This window comes from Oncorhynchus clarkii, unplaced genomic scaffold (assembly GCF_045791955.1).
Source record: "Oncorhynchus clarkii lewisi isolate Uvic-CL-2024 unplaced genomic scaffold, UVic_Ocla_1.0 unplaced_contig_6363_pilon_pilon, whole genome shotgun sequence".
NCBI classification, from domain to species: Eukaryota; Metazoa; Chordata; class Actinopteri; order Salmoniformes; family Salmonidae; genus Oncorhynchus; species Oncorhynchus clarkii.
In genome coordinates this window covers 1-7778 of record NW_027260533.1, presented here as the reverse complement: position 1 = coordinate 7778, position 7778 = coordinate 1, and the positions used below count along the sequence as shown (strand labels likewise).

Sequence of the window (7778 nt, the reverse complement as noted above, 5' to 3'; positions counted from 1 at the left end):
TGCCTTGTGGAATTTCAACTCTTTGTCCGTTTTTTCCCACAAGGCTGAAATATGTGCCCTCTCTTTGAAATAAGTAAGCAAGGTTAGTTTGTATTTCATCCAACAATCTGTGCTACAAATTATGGCTACAGTATATGCAATTTCATCCACTTTTTGAGATTGGCACCAGGTGCTGTAAGCTTTTTGTCACTGCCTTGTGGAATTTCAACTCTTTGTCCGTTTTTTCCCACAAGGCTGAAATATGTGCCCTCTCTTTGAAATAAGTAAGCAAGGTTAGTTTGTATTTCATCCAACAATCTGTGCTACAAATTATGGCTACAGTATATGCAATTTCATCCACTTTTTGAGATTGGCTTTCGCTTACGGCCACACCGGCCTGAGTACGCCTGATCTCGTCCGATCTCGGAAGCTAAGCAGGGTCGGGCCTGGTTAGTACTTGGATGGGAGACCGCCTGGGAATACCAGGTGCTGTAAGCTTTTTGTCACTGCCTTGTGGAATTTCAACTCTTTGTCCGTTTTTTCCCACAAGGCTGAAATATGTGCCCTCTCTTTGAAATAAGTAAGCAAGGTTAGTTTGTATTTCATCCAACAATCTGTGCTACAAATTATGGCTACAGTATATGCAATTTCATCCACTTTTTGAGATTGGCTTTCGCTTACGGCCACACCGGCCTGAGTACGCCTGATCTCGTCCGATCTCGGAAGCTAAGCAGGGTCGGGCCTGGTTAGTACTTGGATGGGAGACCGCCTGGGAATACCAGGTGCTGTAAGCTTTTTGTCACTGCCTTGTGGAATTTCAACTCTTTGTCCGTTTTTTCCCACAAGGCTGAAATATGTGCCCTCTCTTTGAAATAAGTAAGCAAGGTTAGTTTGTATTTCATCCAACAATCTGTGCTACAAATTATGGCTACAGTATATGCAATTTCATCCACTTTTTGAGATTGGCTTTCGCTTACGGCCACACCGGCCTGAGTACGCCTGATCTCGTCCGATCTCGGAAGCTAAGCAGGGTCGGGCCTGGTTAGTACTTGGATGGGAGACCGCCTGGGAATACCAGGTGCTGTAAGCTTTTTGTCACTGCCTTGTGGAATTTCAACTCTTTGTCCGTTTTTTCCCACAAGGCTGAAATATGTGCCCTCTCTTTGAAATAAGTAAGCAAGGTTAGTTTGTATTTCATCCAACAATCTGTGCTACAAATTATGGCTACAGTATATGCAATTTCATCCACTTTTTGAGATTGGCTTTCGCTTACGTCCACACCGGCCTGAGTACGCCTGATCTCGTCCGATCTCGGAAGCTAAGCAGGGTCGGGCCTGGTTAGTACTTGGATGGGAGACCGCCTGGGAATACCAGGTGCTGTAAGCTTTTTGTCACTGCCTTGTGGAATTTCAACTCTTTGTCCGTTTTTTCCCACAAGGCTGAAATATGTGCCCTCTCTTTGAAATAAGTAAGCAAGGTTAGTTTGTATTTCATCCAACAATCTGTGCTACAAATTATGGCTACAGTATATGCAATTTCATCCACTTTTTGAGATTGGCTTTCGCTTACGGCCACACCGGCCTGAGTACGCCTGATCTCGTCCGATCTCGGAAGCTAAGCAGGGTCGGGCCTGGTTAGTACTTGGATGGGAGACCGCCTGGGAATACCAGGTGCTGTAAGCTTTTTGTCACTGCCTTGTGGAATTTCAACTCTTTGTCCGTTTTTTCCCACAAGGCTGAAATATGTGCCCTCTCTTTGAAATAAGTAAGCAAGGTTAGTTTGTATTTCATCCAACAATCTGTGCTACAAATTATGGCTACAGTATATGCAATTTCATCCACTTTTTGAGATTGGCTTTCGCTTACGTCCACACCGGCCTGAGTACGCCTGATCTCGTCCGATCTCGGAAGCTAAGCAGGGTCGGGCCTGGTTAGTACTTGGATGGGAGACCGCCTGGGAATACCAGGTGCTGTAAGCTTTTTGTCACTGCCTTGTGGAATTTCAACTCTTTGTCCGTTTTTTCCCACAAGGCTGAAATATGTGCCCTCTCTTTGAAATAAGTAAGCAAGGTTAGTTTGTATTTCATCCAACAATCTGTGCTACAAATTATGGCTACAGTATATGCAATTTCATCCACTTTTTGAGATTGGCTTTCGCTTACGGCCACACCGGCCTGAGTACGCCTGATCTCGTCCGATCTCGGAAGCTAAGCAGGGTCGGGCCTGGTTAGTACTTGGATGGGAGACCGCCTGGGAATACCAGGTGCTGTAAGCTTTTTGTCACTGCCTTGTGGAATTTCAACTCTTTGTCCGTTTTTTCCCACAAGGCTGAAATATGTGCCCTCTCTTTGAAATAAGTAAGCAAGGTTAGTTTGTATTTCATCCAACAATCTGTGCTACAAATTATGGCTACAGTATATGCAATTTCATCCACTTTTTGAGATTGGCTTTCGCTTACGGCCACACCGGCCTGAGTACGCCTGATCTCGTCCGATCTCGGAAGCTAAGCAGGGTCGGGCCTGGTTAGTACTTGGATGGGAGACCGCCTGGGAATACCAGGTGCTGTAAGCTTTTTGTCACTGCCTTGTGGAATTTCAACTCTTTGTCCGTTTTTTCCCACAAGGCTGAAATATGTGCCCTCTCTTTGAAATAAGTAAGCAAGGTTAGTTTGTATTTCATCCAACAATCTGTGCTACAAATTATGGCTACAGTATATGCAATTTCATCCACTTTTTGAGATTGGCTTTCGCTTACGGCCACACCGGCCTGAGTACGCCTGATCTCGTCCGATCTCGGAAGCTAAGCAGGGTCGGGCCTGGTTAGTACTTGGATGGGAGACCGCCTGGGAATACCAGGTGCTGTAAGCTTTTTGTCACTGCCTTGTGGAATTTCAACTCTTTGTCCGTTTTTTCCCACAAGGCTGAAATATGTGCCCTCTCTTTGAAATAAGTAAGCAAGGTTAGTTTGTATTTCATCCAACAATCTGTGCTACAAATTATGGCTACAGTATATGCAATTTCATCCACTTTTTGAGATTGGCTTTCGCTTACGGCCACACCGGCCTGAGTACGCCTGATCTCGTCCGATCTCGGAAGCTAAGCAGGGTCGGGCCTGGTTAGTACTTGGATGGGAGACCGCCTGGGAATACCAGGTGCTGTAAGCTTTTTGTCACTGCCTTGTGGAATTTCAACTCTTTGTCCGTTTTTTCCCACAAGGCTGAAATATGTGCCCTCTCTTTGAAATAAGTAAGCAAGGTTAGTTTGTATTTCATCCAACAATCTGTGCTACAAATTATGGCTACAGTATATGCAATTTCATCCACTTTTTGAGATTGGCTTTCGCTTACGTCCACACCGGCCTGAGTACGCCTGATCTCGTCCGATCTCGGAAGCTAAGCAGGGTCGGGCCTGGTTAGTACTTGGATGGGAGACCGCCTGGGAATACCAGGTGCTGTAAGCTTTTTGTCACTGCCTTGTGGAATTTCAACTCTTTGTCCGTTTTTTCCCACAAGGCTGAAATATGTGCCCTCTCTTTGAAATAAGTAAGCAAGGTTAGTTTGTATTTCATCCAACAATCTGTGCTACAAATTATGGCTACAGTATATGCAATTTCATCCACTTTTTGAGATTGGCTTTCGCTTACGGCCACACCGGCCTGAGTACGCCTGATCTCGTCCGATCTCGGAAGCTAAGCAGGGTCGGGCCTGGTTAGTACTTGGATGGGAGACCGCCTGGGAATACCAGGTGCTGTAAGCTTTTTGTCACTGCCTTGTGGAATTTCAACTCTTTGTCCGTTTTTTCCCACAAGGCTGAAATATGTGCCCTCTCTTTGAAATAAGTAAGCAAGGTTAGTTTGTATTTCATCCAACAATCTGTGCTACAAATTATGGCTACAGTATATGCAATTTCATCCACTTTTTGAGATTGGCTTTCGCTTACGGCCACACCGGCCTGAGTACGCCTGATCTCGTCCGATCTCGGAAGCTAAGCAGGGTCGGGCCTGGTTAGTACTTGGATGGGAGACCGCCTGGGAATACCAGGTGCTGTAAGCTTTTTGTCACTGCCTTGTGGAATTTCAACTCTTTGTCCGTTTTTTCCCACAAGGCTGAAATATGTGCCCTCTCTTTGAAATAAGTAAGCAAGGTTAGTTTGTATTTCATCCAACAATCTGTGCTACAAATTATGGCTACAGTATATGCAATTTCATCCACTTTTTGAGATTGGCTTTCGCTTACGGCCACACCGGCCTGAGTACGCCTGATCTCGTCCGATCTCGGAAGCTAAGCAGGGTCGGGCCTGGTTAGTACTTGGATGGGAGACCGCCTGGGAATACCAGGTGCTGTAAGCTTTTTGTCACTGCCTTGTGGAATTTCAACTCTTTGTCCGTTTTTTCCCACAAGGCTGAAATATGTGCCCTCTCTTTGAAATAAGTAAGCAAGGTTAGTTTGTATTTCATCCAACAATCTGTGCTACAAATTATGGCTACAGTATATGCAATTTCATCCACTTTTTGAGATTGGCTTTCGCTTACGGCCACACCGGCCTGAGTACGCCTGATCTCGTCCGATCTCGGAAGCTAAGCAGGGTCGGGCCTGGTTAGTACTTGGATGGGAGACCGCCTGGGAATACCAGGTGCTGTAAGCTTTTTGTCACTGCCTTGTGGAATTTCAACTCTTTGTCCGTTTTTTCCCACAAGGCTGAAATATGTGCCCTCTCTTTGAAATAAGTAAGCAAGGTTAGTTTGTATTTCATCCAACAATCTGTGCTACAAATTATGGCTACAGTATATGCAATTTCATCCACTTTTTGAGATTGGCTTTCGCTTACGGCCACACCGGCCTGAGTACGCCTGATCTCGTCCGATCTCGGAAGCTAAGCAGGGTCGGGCCTGGTTAGTACTTGGATGGGAGACCGCCTGGGAATACCAGGTGCTGTAAGCTTTTTGTCACTGCCTTGTGGAATTTCAACTCTTTGTCCGTTTTTTCCCACAAGGCTGAAATATGTGCCCTCTCTTTGAAATAAGTAAGCAAGGTTAGTTTGTATTTCATCCAACAATCTGTGCTACAAATTATGGCTACAGTATATGCAATTTCATCCACTTTTTGAGATTGGCTTTCGCTTACGGCCACACCGGCCTGAGTACGCCTGATCTCGTCCGATCTCGGAAGCTAAGCAGGGTCGGGCCTGGTTAGTACTTGGATGGGAGACCGCCTGGGAATACCAGGTGCTGTAAGCTTTTTGTCACTGCCTTGTGGAATTTCAACTCTTTGTCCGTTTTTTCCCACAAGGCTGAAATATGTGCCCTCTCTTTGAAATAAGTAAGCAAGGTTAGTTTGTATTTCATCCAACAATCTGTGCTACAAATTATGGCTACAGTATATGCAATTTCATCCACTTTTTGAGATTGGCTTTCGCTTACGTCCACACCGGCCTGAGTACGCCTGATCTCGTCCGATCTCGGAAGCTAAGCAGGGTCGGGCCTGGTTAGTACTTGGATGGGAGACCGCCTGGGAATACCAGGTGCTGTAAGCTTTTTGTCACTGCCTTGTGGAATTTCAACTCTTTGTCCGTTTTTTCCCACAAGGCTGAAATATGTGCCCTCTCTTTGAAATAAGTAAGCAAGGTTAGTTTGTATTTCATCCAACAATCTGTGCTACAAATTATGGCTACAGTATATGCAATTTCATCCACTTTTTGAGATTGGCTTTCGCTTACGGCCACACCGGCCTGAGTACGCCTGATCTCGTCCGATCTCGGAAGCTAAGCAGGGTCGGGCCTGGTTAGTACTTGGATGGGAGACCGCCTGGGAATACCAGGTGCTGTAAGCTTTTTGTCACTGCCTTGTGGAATTTCAACTCTTTGTCCGTTTTTTCCCACAAGGCTGAAATATGTGCCCTCTCTTTGAAATAAGTAAGCAAGGTTAGTTTGTATTTCATCCAACAATCTGTGCTACAAATTATGGCTACAGTATATGCAATTTCATCCACTTTTTGAGATTGGCTTTCGCTTACGGCCACACCGGCCTGAGTACGCCTGATCTCGTCCGATCTCGGAAGCTAAGCAGGGTCGGGCCTGGTTAGTACTTGGATGGGAGACCGCCTGGGAATACCAGGTGCTGTAAGCTTTTTGTCACTGCCTTGTGGAATTTCAACTCTTTGTCCGTTTTTTCCCACAAGGCTGAAATATGTGCCCTCTCTTTGAAATAAGTAAGCAAGGTTAGTTTGTATTTCATCCAACAATCTGTGCTACAAATTATGGCTACAGTATATGCAATTTCATCCACTTTTTGAGATTGGCTTTCGCTTACGGCCACACCGGCCTGAGTACGCCTGATCTCGTCCGATCTCGGAAGCTAAGCAGGGTCGGGCCTGGTTAGTACTTGGATGGGAGACCGCCTGGGAATACCAGGTGCTGTAAGCTTTTTGTCACTGCCTTGTGGAATTTCAACTCTTTGTCCGTTTTTTCCCACAAGGCTGAAATATGTGCCCTCTCTTTGAAATAAGTAAGCAAGGTTAGTTTGTATTTCATCCAACAATCTGTGCTACAAATTATGGCTACAGTATATGCAATTTCATCCACTTTTTGAGATTGGCTTTCGCTTACGGCCACACCGGCCTGAGTACGCCTGATCTCGTCCGATCTCGGAAGCTAAGCAGGGTCGGGCCTGGTTAGTACTTGGATGGGAGACCGCCTGGGAATACCAGGTGCTGTAAGCTTTTTGTCACTGCCTTGTGGAATTTCAACTCTTTGTCCGTTTTTTCCCACAAGGCTGAAATATGTGCCCTCTCTTTGAAATAAGTAAGCAAGGTTAGTTTGTATTTCATCCAACAATCTGTGCTACAAATTATGGCTACAGTATATGCAATTTCATCCACTTTTTGAGATTGGCTTTCGCTTACGTCCACACCGGCCTGAGTACGCCTGATCTCGTCCGATCTCGGAAGCTAAGCAGGGTCGGGCCTGGTTAGTACTTGGATGGGAGACCGCCTGGGAATACCAGGTGCTGTAAGCTTTTTGTCACTGCCTTGTGGAATTTCAACTCTTTGTCCGTTTTTTCCCACAAGGCTGAAATATGTGCCCTCTCTTTGAAATAAGTAAGCAAGGTTAGTTTGTATTTCATCCAACAATCTGTGCTACAAATTATGGCTACAGTATATGCAATTTCATCCACTTTTTGAGATTGGCTTTCGCTTACGGCCACACCGGCCTGAGTACGCCTGATCTCGTCCGATCTCGGAAGCTAAGCAGGGTCGGGCCTGGTTAGTACTTGGATGGGAGACCGCCTGGGAATACCAGGTGCTGTAAGCTTTTTGTCACTGCCTTGTGGAATTTCAACTCTTTGTCCGTTTTTTCCCACAAGGCTGAAATATGTGCCCTCTCTTTGAAATAAGTAAGCAAGGTTAGTTTGTATTTCATCCAACAATCTGTGCTACAAATTATGGCTACAGTATATGCAATTTCATCCACTTTTTGAGATTGGCTTTCGCTTACGGCCACACCGGCCTGAGTACGCCTGATCTCGTCCGATCTCGGAAGCTAAGCAGGGTCGGGCCTGGTTAGTACTTGGATGGGAGACCGCCTGGGAATACCAGGTGCTGTAAGCTTTTTGTCACTGCCTTGTGGAATTTCAACTCTTTGTCCGTTTTTTCCCACAAGGCTGAAATATGTGCCCTCTCTTTGAAATAAGTAAGCAAGGTTAGTTTGTATTTCATCCAACAATCTGTGCTACAAATTATGGCTACAGTATATGCAATTTCATCCACTTTTTGAGATTGGCTTTCGCTTACGGCCACACCGGCCT

At 45.6% G+C, this 7778-nt stretch overlaps 25 non-coding genes across 25 annotated transcripts; all 25 read left to right on the top strand.

Annotated features, from left to right (window-relative positions):
• The first annotated feature begins 358 nt into the window (after window positions 1-358).
• Window positions 359-477, top strand: LOC139401551 (5S ribosomal RNA). Its single transcript, XR_011633018.1, has one exon. It is a non-coding gene; the product is annotated as a 5S ribosomal RNA (ribosomal RNA).
• Window positions 478-654: 177 nt separating this feature from the next.
• On the top strand, window positions 655-773 carry LOC139401550 (5S ribosomal RNA). The gene has a single exon (XR_011633017.1). It is a non-coding gene; the product is annotated as a 5S ribosomal RNA (ribosomal RNA).
• Window positions 774-950: 177 nt separating this feature from the next.
• LOC139401549 (5S ribosomal RNA) lies at window positions 951-1069 on the top strand. Its single transcript, XR_011633016.1, has one exon. It is a non-coding gene; the product is annotated as a 5S ribosomal RNA (ribosomal RNA).
• A 177-nt stretch (window positions 1070-1246) lies between these two features.
• Window positions 1247-1365, top strand: LOC139401557 (5S ribosomal RNA). Its single transcript, XR_011633023.1, has one exon. It is a non-coding gene; the product is annotated as a 5S ribosomal RNA (ribosomal RNA).
• Window positions 1366-1542: 177 nt separating this feature from the next.
• LOC139401548 (5S ribosomal RNA) lies at window positions 1543-1661 on the top strand. The gene has a single exon (XR_011633015.1). It is a non-coding gene; the product is annotated as a 5S ribosomal RNA (ribosomal RNA).
• Window positions 1662-1838: 177 nt separating this feature from the next.
• On the top strand, window positions 1839-1957 carry LOC139401556 (5S ribosomal RNA). Its single transcript, XR_011633022.1, has one exon. It is a non-coding gene; the product is annotated as a 5S ribosomal RNA (ribosomal RNA).
• A 177-nt stretch (window positions 1958-2134) lies between these two features.
• Window positions 2135-2253, top strand: LOC139401547 (5S ribosomal RNA). Its single transcript, XR_011633014.1, has one exon. It is a non-coding gene; the product is annotated as a 5S ribosomal RNA (ribosomal RNA).
• A 177-nt stretch (window positions 2254-2430) lies between these two features.
• On the top strand, window positions 2431-2549 carry LOC139401545 (5S ribosomal RNA). Its single transcript, XR_011633012.1, has one exon. It is a non-coding gene; the product is annotated as a 5S ribosomal RNA (ribosomal RNA).
• Window positions 2550-2726: 177 nt separating this feature from the next.
• On the top strand, window positions 2727-2845 carry LOC139401544 (5S ribosomal RNA). Its single transcript, XR_011633011.1, has one exon. It is a non-coding gene; the product is annotated as a 5S ribosomal RNA (ribosomal RNA).
• A 177-nt stretch (window positions 2846-3022) lies between these two features.
• LOC139401543 (5S ribosomal RNA) lies at window positions 3023-3141 on the top strand. The gene has a single exon (XR_011633010.1). It is a non-coding gene; the product is annotated as a 5S ribosomal RNA (ribosomal RNA).
• Window positions 3142-3318: 177 nt separating this feature from the next.
• On the top strand, window positions 3319-3437 carry LOC139401555 (5S ribosomal RNA). The gene has a single exon (XR_011633021.1). It is a non-coding gene; the product is annotated as a 5S ribosomal RNA (ribosomal RNA).
• Window positions 3438-3614: 177 nt separating this feature from the next.
• LOC139401542 (5S ribosomal RNA) lies at window positions 3615-3733 on the top strand. Its single transcript, XR_011633009.1, has one exon. It is a non-coding gene; the product is annotated as a 5S ribosomal RNA (ribosomal RNA).
• A 177-nt stretch (window positions 3734-3910) lies between these two features.
• Window positions 3911-4029, top strand: LOC139401541 (5S ribosomal RNA). The gene has a single exon (XR_011633008.1). It is a non-coding gene; the product is annotated as a 5S ribosomal RNA (ribosomal RNA).
• Window positions 4030-4206: 177 nt separating this feature from the next.
• LOC139401540 (5S ribosomal RNA) lies at window positions 4207-4325 on the top strand. The gene has a single exon (XR_011633007.1). It is a non-coding gene; the product is annotated as a 5S ribosomal RNA (ribosomal RNA).
• Window positions 4326-4502: 177 nt separating this feature from the next.
• Window positions 4503-4621, top strand: LOC139401539 (5S ribosomal RNA). Its single transcript, XR_011633006.1, has one exon. It is a non-coding gene; the product is annotated as a 5S ribosomal RNA (ribosomal RNA).
• A 177-nt stretch (window positions 4622-4798) lies between these two features.
• On the top strand, window positions 4799-4917 carry LOC139401537 (5S ribosomal RNA). Its single transcript, XR_011633005.1, has one exon. It is a non-coding gene; the product is annotated as a 5S ribosomal RNA (ribosomal RNA).
• A 177-nt stretch (window positions 4918-5094) lies between these two features.
• LOC139401536 (5S ribosomal RNA) lies at window positions 5095-5213 on the top strand. Its single transcript, XR_011633004.1, has one exon. It is a non-coding gene; the product is annotated as a 5S ribosomal RNA (ribosomal RNA).
• A 177-nt stretch (window positions 5214-5390) lies between these two features.
• On the top strand, window positions 5391-5509 carry LOC139401553 (5S ribosomal RNA). The gene has a single exon (XR_011633020.1). It is a non-coding gene; the product is annotated as a 5S ribosomal RNA (ribosomal RNA).
• Window positions 5510-5686: 177 nt separating this feature from the next.
• On the top strand, window positions 5687-5805 carry LOC139401535 (5S ribosomal RNA). Its single transcript, XR_011633003.1, has one exon. It is a non-coding gene; the product is annotated as a 5S ribosomal RNA (ribosomal RNA).
• Window positions 5806-5982: 177 nt separating this feature from the next.
• Window positions 5983-6101, top strand: LOC139401560 (5S ribosomal RNA). Its single transcript, XR_011633026.1, has one exon. It is a non-coding gene; the product is annotated as a 5S ribosomal RNA (ribosomal RNA).
• A 177-nt stretch (window positions 6102-6278) lies between these two features.
• On the top strand, window positions 6279-6397 carry LOC139401559 (5S ribosomal RNA). Its single transcript, XR_011633025.1, has one exon. It is a non-coding gene; the product is annotated as a 5S ribosomal RNA (ribosomal RNA).
• Window positions 6398-6574: 177 nt separating this feature from the next.
• Window positions 6575-6693, top strand: LOC139401558 (5S ribosomal RNA). Its single transcript, XR_011633024.1, has one exon. It is a non-coding gene; the product is annotated as a 5S ribosomal RNA (ribosomal RNA).
• Window positions 6694-6870: 177 nt separating this feature from the next.
• Window positions 6871-6989, top strand: LOC139401552 (5S ribosomal RNA). Its single transcript, XR_011633019.1, has one exon. It is a non-coding gene; the product is annotated as a 5S ribosomal RNA (ribosomal RNA).
• Window positions 6990-7166: 177 nt separating this feature from the next.
• On the top strand, window positions 7167-7285 carry LOC139401546 (5S ribosomal RNA). Its single transcript, XR_011633013.1, has one exon. It is a non-coding gene; the product is annotated as a 5S ribosomal RNA (ribosomal RNA).
• A 177-nt stretch (window positions 7286-7462) lies between these two features.
• Window positions 7463-7581, top strand: LOC139401534 (5S ribosomal RNA). Its single transcript, XR_011633002.1, has one exon. It is a non-coding gene; the product is annotated as a 5S ribosomal RNA (ribosomal RNA).
• The last annotated feature ends 197 nt before the right edge of the window (window positions 7582-7778 follow it).